The sequence below is a fragment of the Mesoplodon densirostris genome, chromosome 16 (genome assembly GCF_025265405.1).
Source record: "Mesoplodon densirostris isolate mMesDen1 chromosome 16, mMesDen1 primary haplotype, whole genome shotgun sequence".
NCBI classification, from domain to species: Eukaryota; Metazoa; Chordata; class Mammalia; order Artiodactyla; family Ziphiidae; genus Mesoplodon; species Mesoplodon densirostris.
In genome coordinates, this window is record NC_082676.1 from 72,207,901 (window position 1) to 72,220,625 (window position 12,725).

Sequence of the window (12,725 nt, forward strand, 5' to 3'; positions counted from 1 at the left end):
ATTGTTGTGTCAAGTGCGTGTTTTCTTCTCCCGGCAGGGCAGAGGGACAGACCTCTCAGAATGAGCACTGACCAGAGGGACGGAGGAGGGATCCTCAAAGCAGGAGGGAGGAGCTGTAGTGGACCAGGGAGGGGAGGAGGCCCTGGAGTAGGTCCGAAGGAGCCGTGGCCCACACCTGTGCCAGCCAGGATGGTGGCCACTTAAATTTAGATCAGATAATATGAAATGAAATGTAAATTTCACCCCTCAGTCACGCCACATGTCAACTGCTGAACAGCCACATGTAGCTAGTGGCTGCCGTTTTATCACTGTACAGAGTTCTAGTGGACAACACTGGCCTGTGCATACCTTGCCTTTCGGCAGCTCTGGACACTTTGAAGAAAAGAGGAAGACGGCTTCAGAGCTTCTGAGAAGATGGAGCTGGAAAAGAGGAGCTTCACCCCGAACGAGACGGAACCAGGCAGAAGCTGCAGGCCTATCCCTGTGAGCAGGTCAGGTGACGGACACACAGGAGTAGGTGGAATGTCGTGTCCACCCACCCACCTGAGAGGTGGTCTGCAAAGGCAGACACAGGCCCTGTGACAGCTGCAGCTCTAGGAAAGGCGGGTCAGGACGTGACCCACGTGGGAATCTAGGTGTGGTGTCTGCATGTGCTCGCAGAGGGGCTGCAGCATGGGGGTCCCGTGTGGAGCCAGCACCTGTGGGGGCAGCGGGCGCCCTTGCGGCCTGCCTCAGGGTGCCTCTGACTGCTCAGTGGCCAGGCGGCAGCTGCCAGGTACAGCTCACCTAGTGTCACCCTCTGGTTCCAAAGTCAGTAGGAAACTTCTGACGGTGACTATCTTCCTGTCCCTGCTGCTCCCAACTGCCAGCACCAGCAATTCTCCTGAGGGTTCTCTCTGCCCTTTCAGCCTGCTCTGATTGGATGCTGCGCGAGGCAAGGGGGAGGTAATTAACCTCATGAACAGGGGAATTCACGCCCCTTTGCCTCCTGGGAGCAGCCCTCAATCAATGACTGTTAGAAGTTGGAGGATAAATACCCCTCTGGTGGGACAGCTGAGGAATGTCCTACACTCTCCCCTGAGGTGCTCAGTGGGAATGAGCCCCTGTTGCCAAAAGGAGAAGGCAGCTTGTTTGGTGCCCTGCATTGGCTTCCTTCCCCGCCCTGTCCCCACACCCCTACTGGCGCTGCCTAGTGGTGTCACCTCCCCACAGACTGCTCTCGCTAGAATCCTTGTCTCGAGGTCTGTTTCTGGGACGACACCAGCCTGGACAGGGAGAGTGTGCGCTGAGGACCAGTAGGTGCGTTCCGGCCCCCATGCTCATCACAAGTTCATCAGCCGAGTTTCTCACCTGTGGGTCGCTGCAGACGCAGGGCTCTGGTTCCCACTTCCAACGTGGTATAAAACCACAACAGCCATTTGTCACTGTCATCCCCCGTGGTCGAGGCGCTGCCTGGGATGCCTGGCGTCTCACTCGGGGTCTCTCAGTGAGGGTGTAGCTAGAGCTGGGGTTGACTCTTCCCACTCAACTGGTGCCGGGGGTGGGAAGACTCATGTGGCCCCTCGCAGGCTCTCTCTGGACTCACGTGGTGGCCAAAGAGCCAAAGGTGCTGGGGGCCGGCACCCAGGCAGCAGCCCCATCACCTTTAACCTAGTCTCCAAAGTTTCCAGGCATCACTTCCGTTTCCCGGAAGGAAATCACTCACCTGTGTTCAAGGGGAGGGTCTCAAAGGCTTTGCAGACATGTTAAAACCTCCACAGTTAGGTTCCAGGGAGACAGTCCCCACTCTGGTCCACTCTGGTTGTGCTGACAAAGCTGGGAAGCAGGAGCCCCCAAGCTGGGAGCCGCCCTTGCCTCCAAGGGCCCTGGAGCCCTGAGAGGCTCTGCCCCGTCTTCAGCTGCCTCCTCCAAGGACATCTCAACCTCGCTTCCATCTGCAGCGTGAGTGGCTCAGAGGCAGCCAGTCAAAGCCAGGCCCCTTTAGACAGAGGGGAAAAGGAAGCCATTCCAGAAGGCCCTTCATCCAAAAGCATCAAAGTAACGAATTCAGGACGAGAAATGTTCTCCGTTCTTGTTGATGAGGTTGGGCTTCTGTACTTTTTGCAGCATTAAGGATAGCGTTTAATTACTTTATTTCCAGTGGTTCTTTTCATTTTCCTCAAGGACTTGCAAAACGCAAGAGCAATTGAATGGGGAGCTTCAGAGGAATCACTGGATCTGTGTTTTTTATTACAATTGTTTTACTTTTCGAAACAACATTTGGGTATGTGTATGTTTTAGACATTTCACACCATGTCAAAATTTCTAGAAATATTCCCAAAGGCAACTTTGTTAATGTTATTTAACATTTCCTTAAGAAATTATTTTATAAAATTTAGAACAAAGAATTAGGAAAGGTTAAATTAATTTAATACACAATATCTGTTATAGGAAACATAGAAAATTTTAAGTTAAAATAAATACTCATGAAAAAATAGTATTGTTGTTAATGTTATTCTTCTAATTAATCTATATGAAACTCTAAAACGTGTTTTGAAATTAACTTGATGCTTTTAAATATGGCAAATAGGCATAAAAACGAAGATGACACAACTTTTATTCATATGATATGTTCAAAGACCTCTCTTTTCTCTCGGCTTAATATAATTCTTTTCAAAGTTATGGTTCTGAGCTACAGGCACAATGGCTTAAAGGGAAAAAATAGTTTATTTCCTGGACTGTTCTGATATCCTTTCACATTATTTTTTAATGGAATTTGTTTATTTTAATATTTATTTATTTTGTTTTTTGGCTGCACTGAGTCTTAGTTCTCTGACCAGGGATTGAACCCGTGACCCCTGTGTTGGGAGTGCAGTCTTAACTACTGGACCACCAGGGAAGTCCCTCCTTTCACATTATTATTTAATGCTACCTTAAAGGAAATTTTAGGAAAAAAATTTTCACCCATATTTCTACCTACCTGAGACTTTCTTTTTCACAAATATGTTTTCCTATCAAATCTTTATCTTTTACACTGCTATATTTAAAATGGATGACCAACAAGGACCTACTATATAGCACAGGGACCTCTGCTGGATATTATGTAACAACCTAAATGGGAAAATATATAACTAAGTCACTTTGCTGTACACCTGAAACTATCACGACATTATTACTCAACTATACTCTAATATAAGAGTTAAAAAAATAAATAAAATAAAATAAAATAAAAATTTTAAATCTTTATCTTTTAAACCTACAAATATGCAGGAATTATTAGGGTGTATATTTGTATTTTGTTTAGGAAAGAAGCATTTTCTACATTGCTACAAGTCTTTGTAATTGATTGTTCATGGGTAATAGTTCACTGCACTGAATTTAACGTATCCGTTCCCCATTATGGCATATTTGGGTTTTGTCACATCTGGCTATTACCAAAACACTCAGGGCCGTCCCAAAATGCAAGAAGGGTTTTCCCAGCAGCTGTCACATGGACTCAGCTTCTCTAGGGTGTGGTGCCCGCCCCACTCTTCACACTCCGCCCCTCTGTACTGGTGACGGGATCGGGAGACACTGGTGATGCTTGTTGTCCAAGGATTCTGTGCCTGCAACTGTGCCTATTCCCTAACATTTATTTGTAACCAAAGTCAACACCCAAGGCACTTTTGCGGTCATTTGCAGACGTGTGCAGAGCAGGAGATATTGGCGTGCTCGATGCACACAAGGACGAGTCCACACGATGGTCTCGTGTTGTAAATGACTGTCCTTCTCATAGTCTATTTAGTGCTATGTTTTTCACATTTTGTACTTTCTGTTGGCGATTTCACTATTTAAACCGGCCCCCGAGCCTGGTGCTGAAGTGCTGTCTAGCGTCCTCAGGGGAGAAGGTGGGCCATGCCCTCCTGTTGGATAAGCTTCGTTCAGGCACGAGTTACAAGGCTGTTGGCCGTGAGTCCCTGTTAATGAGTCAATGAGATGTCAAATAAAACGATATATTTCATATACAAGATGGTGACATACTGATGGGTGACCAGACACTCACGGGAAGCAAACCTATGTTACCCTGGGATGGCGATGGTTCAGTCTTTGTTAATTTAGGGTTTGTGCTGACTTTACAGAACAGAACTACCTCGAATGATGAGAATTGACTACATAGGAGGGTATCTGGTAAAGACAATGAAATGAAGTCAGATCAAGGAATCTCTCTTTCCCACTCCCTAAAAGAAATGGATAAAGTAAAAACGTAGCAACTCTTCCTGAGAATTAAGACAGAGAAATCTCCCCATGTCAGATCACGTTGCCCCCAGCTCCACTCACCACCCGTCTGTGAGGTGTCTGTCCTGTGGTGCTGACCTGTACGGACTCCATCAATGGGGCCCTGACCTCTGACTTCCTGTTGTGTCTGGCCAAAAAGGTGCCCAGCCTGTGGTGGAGGGCAGAAGGTAAGGGACATCCCCTGACCAGGTGGCCAGCTGAGGCTCCCCTCATCCCGTAGCAAATGATGGCCCTATGCCCTGGGCTCCCTTGCCCCTGCAGCATTGTAGATAACCCCATAAATAAGCCCTCCTATTGCTACTGTATCCTATTTACTGCTGGGACCCTGACAAACAGACTCCCCAGCTCATTGTCTGAAGACGGTATAACCTTGAAACCCAGACCAGAAAAGGTCAGTGTGAGAAAGGACCATTTTAGGCCAGTCTCACTTAGGAACATGAGCACAAAAATTTTAAACAAACATTAGCAAACACACCATGCAAAAAAGTCTTGATGGTTATGGACATAAATGTGAAATGCTAAACTTTAAAACTTTAAGAAGTTTTAAGTGAAAATACAGGAAAGAAGCATTATGACCTTGATTTCCTAAATAGACACCAAAACTGCAAACCGTAAGACAAAAAATCGATACATTCACTCCCTTAAGATTAAAGATTTATTTTCACCAACTTTGCATGACTCCAACGAAGAGACAAAACCACAACCCAGAAAAAGATATTTGCAGCACATTTGCCCTCAGATAATTATTATTAAGGGTAAAGAAATTCTACAAATCAATGGAAGACAAACAACCAAATAGAAAACATGGACAAAGGACTTGAAGAACTGAAGGTTACAGCAAAGTCTGGGTCCTCTTCAGCTTTTGCTGTTCATTGCCTCAGGAGGACAGTAGTTTGTTCATAGAAAACCAGAAAGACAGCAGGGAAGTAGCCAGAGGCCTGTGGGGCATGGGTGCCTTTTCTTTGCTTTCAGGATGGGGCCTGATGGCTGTTTAAGTGGAGTAGCCTGCTTAGGAACTGGTAAACCAACATTGCAGGATTATGGACACCGTCTGCAGAAAAGCAATGTGACAGAGGACAACGACGTGTGACAAACCCGCCACCCTCGGTCCCCAGGTGGAAGTCCCATGGAGACAGAATGCCAGGCCCTGTGACCTCTCTGACCTTCTGAGTCCCATGGTTTCTCAGGTGTCCTAGTCTGGCAAAAGCAAACGTCTGCTGGGCCTTTGGAGATGGTGCCAGCTCCAAGCCATCTGGAGCTCCGCCTCGTCACGGCTGGCTTTCTGCTGCTGGCCTGCTCCCCGGGACCAGCAGGCTTCTCCGGCCAGGGTCAGCCACGTCCTTCTGCTGCGGCCCAGGGATCAGGGCTGCCACTGGCAGCTTGGCAGTGTCCCCTGCAGCCTCCGCCCGGAGCGTGCGGGGCAGCCACCCCTCCATCCCGGGGCTGCTCCTTGCTGGGCTCTCTTTGAAGGGTTCTGGTGGCAGGGTGAGCCTCAAATAGATTGGCATCCTGCCTGGGTTACATCCAGGTCAGCAGCCAGGCCAGATCAGGACTATTTAGGGGAAAAGGAGGAGCTTGTCAAACACAAACACAAACAAAACAAAACAAAAAGACGGTGGAGAGAAGAACCCAGAGGAAGCCAGCCTGCTGTTTGCAAGGGCTCATTTGTTCCCCCAGATAGAGGAGAAGAGGCTCGGGAGCAGACGCAGGTCCCTAAGAGAGCGTGACACTGTGACCCGTGTCCCAGGCCCAGGCCGGCACTGGCAGAGGGATGGAGGGAGGAAGTGGCCAGAAGCCCAGGGCCAGTCCACCTGCCTCACCTCCTCCTTCTTATTAAAACAGCTGAAGCCCTGCCCCAGGCACCATGCTGGCACTTCTGTATCTTTTATCATTTAACTTTCACAGTCAGCTTCCTATGACACCGATTTTACAGTCCCAGAAAGAGACTCAGGAGGTCAAGCAATGGCCAAGCCACAGTGGTGAGGCTGCCCCACATTGGCCCCTGCTGGGCAGCGCCCCCCTTCACAGCAGCCCAGGCCACACAGTGAGACCAGACTGACCACTGACCAGCCCGGATGTCTGGACCCAGCCTGGCTGGGCAGGGGATGCTCTACCTGGCTACCTGTCCTGGAGCATGCCGGGCACCCTAGGGCATGGGTTCCCACCTGCTACAGGACCTCCAGTTCCCCCCCCCCACTTTGGGGAGCAATGGCACCCCACTTCATATGTCCAGGCAGGGTGTAACACGACGAGCAGAGTTTTTGTCCAGGGTGATCTGTGCAGGCCCTGAGAACTTCATGGGACGAGGGCAGCAGGGGTGGGGGACATAGCAATGACCAAGGTAGCACCAGGGAGTGGGTTAAAAGCCACAGTTAGGAAACTCCTGTCTCCAGACCCCAGCCTCACAAGCAGAGCCTTTCTGCTGAGTGCTAAGGCAGTTTCATTTCCTGCTTATTTTCCCCTGGGAGCAGCTGATAAAGAAAGCCCAAGCCTGGTTGGCAACAGCAAAACCAGGAAGTTGTGCAGCTCACAGAGGGGCCCCCCTTGGATCCCTGCTACTTGACTCACACACAACCAGCCAAGGGCTCATCTGAGATGAATCCCACCCTCTTGCCACCGTGACTTGTGCAGCCATGGCTCTGCTACCAGGTTCAGCCTGTGAGTCAGGAGGTCAGGTTTGTTGGACTCTTGGGAAAGGTGCTTCCTCTTTCTTAAGAACCAACTATTGTCTTCCTCTGGGTGGCGTGGCAGCAGACGAGAAGGTAGCCTGGGTCCAGGCAGGTGGAAGGGGCCAAGGTGCAGACCTCACTCTTCTCATCCTTGCCCCCACAAGGCTCTGCAGGGGCAGCCCTTTCCCACTCAGTGGCCCGGGTACCAGTCAGGGAAAGGGGTGGTGGCAGGAGGGGGACTCCAGTCTGAGTGCCTGTTCCACAGGAAGCTCTGTGCTTATTCCTGCACACCCTTCATCCATCCATCCATCCATCCACCTGTCCACCCACTCACTCATCCATCCATCCATCCATCCATCCATCCATCCATCCACCCAACTGTCCATCCATCCTTCTATCCACCCATCTGTCCATTCATCCACCTGTCCTTCCATCCACCTGTCCACTTACTCATTCATCCATTTGTCCATGCATCCATCCATCCATCTGTTCATCCATCCATCTGTCCTTCCATCCACCTCTCCACCCACCCACTCATCCATCCATCCAAAATGCTCTTTTGAGGTATAATTGACGTACAATGAACTCACATATTTAAACTCACACTTTGATGAGCTTTGACATACGAATCTCCCTTGAGATCATCTGTACAATCCATAAAAATGAACACATCTACCCCCCAAAGTTTCCTCATGCCCCTTTGCATTCCCTCCTTCCCAACCCTTGTTCCATGGACATACACAGGCCCCATATTTGCTATGGTTTCATGCTATAACCAGGCCATATTTTCCCCTTCTTCTATTGACAAGAGCAGTGTTCCCATTTTTCACTTTTCATGAACATAACCATCGAGTGTACCCTTATTCCATGGAGATAGTCAGGCTCCCTATTTTCCTCTTACCCCTTGGCTGTAACCAAGCAACATATTTTCCTATTATTCCATGGAAATAAATACTCCTCTATTTTCCCCTTGTTCTGTGGACATGATTGGGCCAGATACGGAGCCAGGGCCTCTAGTTCCCTGTTAATTATTTCATGGACATAACCAAGTTCCCTACTGTGAGATAATAGAAAATATACATACTCGTGTCTGCCCCTGGTTCCTGGCCCAGGGCTCCTTGAACCCTGTAACTTCCTGGGTGATGAGGGTGTCTTCTGTTCTAATGACGTGACTCTGAGTGGCTTCTGGATGGAAGCTGGTCCCCAGAAAGACCAGGCCATGATCGGAAGCTTGGGATTTTTAGCCCTACCTCTGCTTTCTTTTGAGAAGGGAGAAGCGCTGAAAATGGAGTTCAATCATGTCTACATGATGAAGCTGCCATAAAATCCCAAAAGTATGGGATACAGAGACTATCGGGGTTGGTGCACACATGGAGGTGCTGGGAGAGTGGCGCCTGGGCGGGGCGTGGAAGCTCCGTGCCCCTCTGCACACACCTGCCCTACGCGTCTCTTGCATCTGGATGGTTGTCTGTATTCTTTATCATATCCTTTTATAATAAACTGGTAAACCTACGTAAATGGTTCCCTGAGTTCTGTTAAACCTCACTAGCAAATTAATCGAACCCGAGGAGGGGGTCATGGTGACCTCCAATCTCCAGCCGGTTGGTCAGAAGCACAGGTGATGACCTGGACTTGTGGTTGTCCTACAAGTGTGGGGTGGGGGGCGTCCTGCAGGCCTGAACCCTTACCCTGTGGGGTCTGATGCCGTCTCCAGGTAGATGGTGTCGGATTGGAGTTGAATTGTAGGACATCCAGCCAGTGTCACAGGGAGTTGCTTGTTGTGGGGAAAACACCCACCTATTTGGGAACCAGAAGTATCAGAAGGTGTGTTTAGTGGGAGTAGTAAAGGAGATTCATGGGAAACAAAGACACAGTCGGGGAGAAATGGGTTTTTCCTGCACAGGTGGAGAGCTGAGTTTTTCCTTTATACCGTTTTTCCCCTTTCCCGAGAAAGGTCCAGAGACCCTCCTTTCCCTAATCCCATAGGTACGCCCAGGTTCCCTGTTTGCCCTGTTAATGGATGTGATCAGGCCCCTTCCTCTGACTTCATGGACTTGCCCAGGCCGTAGGTTCCCCCTTATTCCCCAGACATAGCCATGTCTTCTCTTTTCTTCTCACTGCTGGACACCAAGGGCTCCACTGTCCCATGACTCCACGAAGCGATCAGGTCTCATACTCTCCCTTTCTATGGATTTTATCAGTCTCAATATTTTTCTCTAAATTTGTGGACAGAGGCACCTATTCCCACTGTATTTCATGGACAGGACAGGTCCACGGTTTCCCCTTATTTTATGGACATTAAGTTGTTGCCTTCCCCCGCAGCGTGTTCCAGCTATTTTCCCTTATTCCATGATCTTAACCAAGCCCCTGTTTCCCCTTCTACCGTGGACATGACCAAGGCCCCATTTCCCCCTCAACTATGGAAACAATCTGTCCTCTGTATTTTCTCTCTGATTCATGGATGGAGCACTGCTGCCTGATTCATCTTGCCCCATGGATGTCATCCAGCCCCTATTCTTCCCTTTCCATGGACGGGACCAGGATGCCGTTTTCCCCTTAGTCCATGATCATGCCCTGCTGCATCCTTACTCCTGGGGAGAACCGTAGCCCTGCTTTTTCCTCATTCCACAGGCATGGCCGGGACTCCTACTTTTCCCTTAGGTATAGAACTGATGGGGCCTCCTATCCTCCCATTTCCTCCTGTTTCCTCAGATGTGTTCATTCCCCTTCTCCCTTTCCTGGGACGTGACCATGGCCCCTGTCCTCCCCTTGTTCCATGGATATAATCAGCCTCCGACTTTCCCCTAGTCATAGTGTGATAGGCTAAATAATACCGCTCCACAAGATATTCACATCCTAACCCCAGGAACCTGTGAACATAATCTTAAACGGTAAAGAAGGACTTTGCAGAAGTGATGAAGTTCCAGATCTTGAGGTGGGCAGACATCCTGGATTCTCCAGTGAAGCTCTGAGTGTCTCTATCCTCATAAGAGGGAGGCAGACAGGAGCAGGGAGGCCACGTGACCACAGGGGCAGAGATTGGCATGATGAGGCCACGAGCCAAGGACGCTGGCAGCCCCCAGAAGCTGGAGGAGCCAGGGAACAGATTCTCCCCTGGAGCCTTTGGGGCAGAACAGACCCCGCCGGCACCTTGATTCTGGTCCAGTGAAAATGACTTCAGACTTCTGGCCTCCAGAACTGCAAAAGAATACATTTCTATAGTTTTAAGGCATCAAGTTGGTGGTGCTGTGTTATAGTAGGCACAGAAACGAATACACATGACCCTGTGCTCTCAATTTTCTTCTTATACCATGGGCGCTTCAGTGGGTAGAATTGTGTTACCCCCCAAATATATGGCCATGTCCTGACCCCTAGTACCTGTGAATGGGAACTGACTTGGATACAGAGTCTTTACAGATCTAATGAAGTAAAGGATGTTAAGATGAGATTATATAAGACTGATGTTCTTTTTAATAAAATTTATTTATTTATTTATGGCTGCATTGGGTCTTCGTTGCTGCATGGGCTTTCTCTAGTTGTGGCGAGCAGGGGCTACTCTTCATTGCGGTGCATGAGCTTCTCATTGCAGTGGCTTCTCTTATCGTGGAGCACAGGCTCCAGGTGCATGGGCTTCAGTAGTTGTGGCAGGCAGGCTCAGTTATTGTGGCTCACGGGCTCTAGAGCGTGGGCTCAGTAGTTGTGGCTCACGGGCTGTAGAGCGCGGGCTCAGTAGTTGTGGCACACAGGCTTGGTTGCTCTGTGGCAGGTGAGATCTTCCCGGACCAGGGATCAAACCCGTGTCCCCTGCATTGGCAGGCGGATTCTTAACCACTATGCCACCAGGTAAGCTCCAAGACTGATGTTCTTATAGGAGAAAGATGAGACAGATTTGAGACCAAGGGAGGCAGAGAAAGCAATGTGAAGATGGAGGCATGGATTGGAGTGACACTGCCACGAGCCCAAGAACTCCGGGAGTGACACGACAAGACTTCTTTTAGTTTTATTCTACGGACATAGCCAGGGTCTATATTTTCCTCTCATTCCATAGAAATCACCAGAGTCCCATTTTCTCTTAATTTATGGGCGTCGCCAAGGCCCACATTTCTTAAGCAGATCTATTTGGTGCGTGTGTCGCCCTGTGTTCACGGGTTTTCTAACACAGCTCACGGACGTCACCTTCCCCTCCTCAGGTCCACAGTCTGATGGCATGTCCAGGGTGGCTGTCCACCCAGATGTCCAGGGCGGGCTGAGCTGACCCAGGCCCAAGCATCCGGCCCATCACTCTCAATCCTTCCATATCTGTTTCATAATGGCACTCCGGCCGCCCGGGCTCAGGTATTCCAAAGCTGCCACCTCCCCCAGCTGGACAAGCCCTGCAAGGCCGTGGGGTCAGGGAGGACACCATGACAGGTCCTAGCAGACTTTCATGCCAGAGGATTCCAGGACCCTTGGGGTCCGGCAGGCCACGGGCTTCGGCGTGTGGGTTCAGAGTCACAGCAGAATAACATGGAGGGTGTTCTTGCCTGGCTTGAGAAACAGATTCCTCGCCTACGTTGACTGTCTCCACCCCAATCCAAGATTAGTCGTTTTCTCTGTTCTCATCTTACAGATGAAGAAACTGAGGCTGGGGAGACTAACCAACTCTCCCAGAACCCAGCGAAAACCCAGGAAAGCCAGATTGCAAGGCTTGTGCCTCTCCCGCCATATCGTGCTGCTTCTCAAAGTCCAAGATCCTATTTATTTATTTTTGAACATTTTAACCTTTATTTTGAAATAATTTCAGACGTACAAAAAGATTACAAGAATAGCGTAGTGTACTCATATACCCTGTACCCCGCTTCCCCTCATGCTAACGTCCTGCATAACTCCAGTACAGCGGTGGAAACCAGGGATTTTACTTACTATTGGAAGAAATGTTCACATATTGAGGTAAGAGGTAGTCATGCTGGCTTATACACGACTTGACTTGAATTTTCTGCTAATTAAAACAGCCTGTTTGTGGCCCATCAAACATACATTGCATATCTGCTTTAATCATTAAAGAAAAAGGCACGCTATCCAGAAGTAAAGAATGTCTGAAGGTAGAGATAAATGCCTTCCTTCCTGGGACATCAATGCTAGGACTCCTTTGATAATAAGACTCCCTTCCCAGGCTCCAAGGCTGTACTGACTCTCTGTATACATTCTGATCCGGTTTTTTTTTTTTTTTGAAACCCTGAAGGAATGTATCCCTGACTTGTTGATGTTCTTTGTTCTGACAAGATATAAAACTGTGCTGAAGACCATGCTTCTCCGAAGCAGTTCTTCAGAGTTATCTGAGAGGCTGAGTCCCAGGCTACAGTCCTCAGTTTGGCTCAAATAAAACTCTTTTCTATTGCTATTACAGATTGGTTATTGATTATTTGTATCAGCAGTATTATGCTATTAATCTACAGACTTTATCCACATTTCATCAATTGCCCCACTAATGTTCTTTTTCTGGAGCAGAACCCCATTCAGGATCCCACCTTAATGAGTGTCTTAAAAATAGGGAGCTCTGGGCTTCCCTGGTGGTGCATTGGTTGAGAGTCCGCCTGCTGATGCAGGGGACACGGGTTCGTGCCCCGGTCCAGGAAGATCCCACATGCCGCGGAGCGGCTGGGCCCGTGAGCCATGGCCGCTGAGCCTGCGCGTCCGGAGCCTGTGCTCCACAACGGGAAAGGCCACAACAGTGAGAGGCCCGCGTACCCGCCCCCCAAAAAATAGGGAGCTCTTACAGGCTTCTGGGTGCAGGTGATGGGGTTCAGGACATGCTACCCCAAA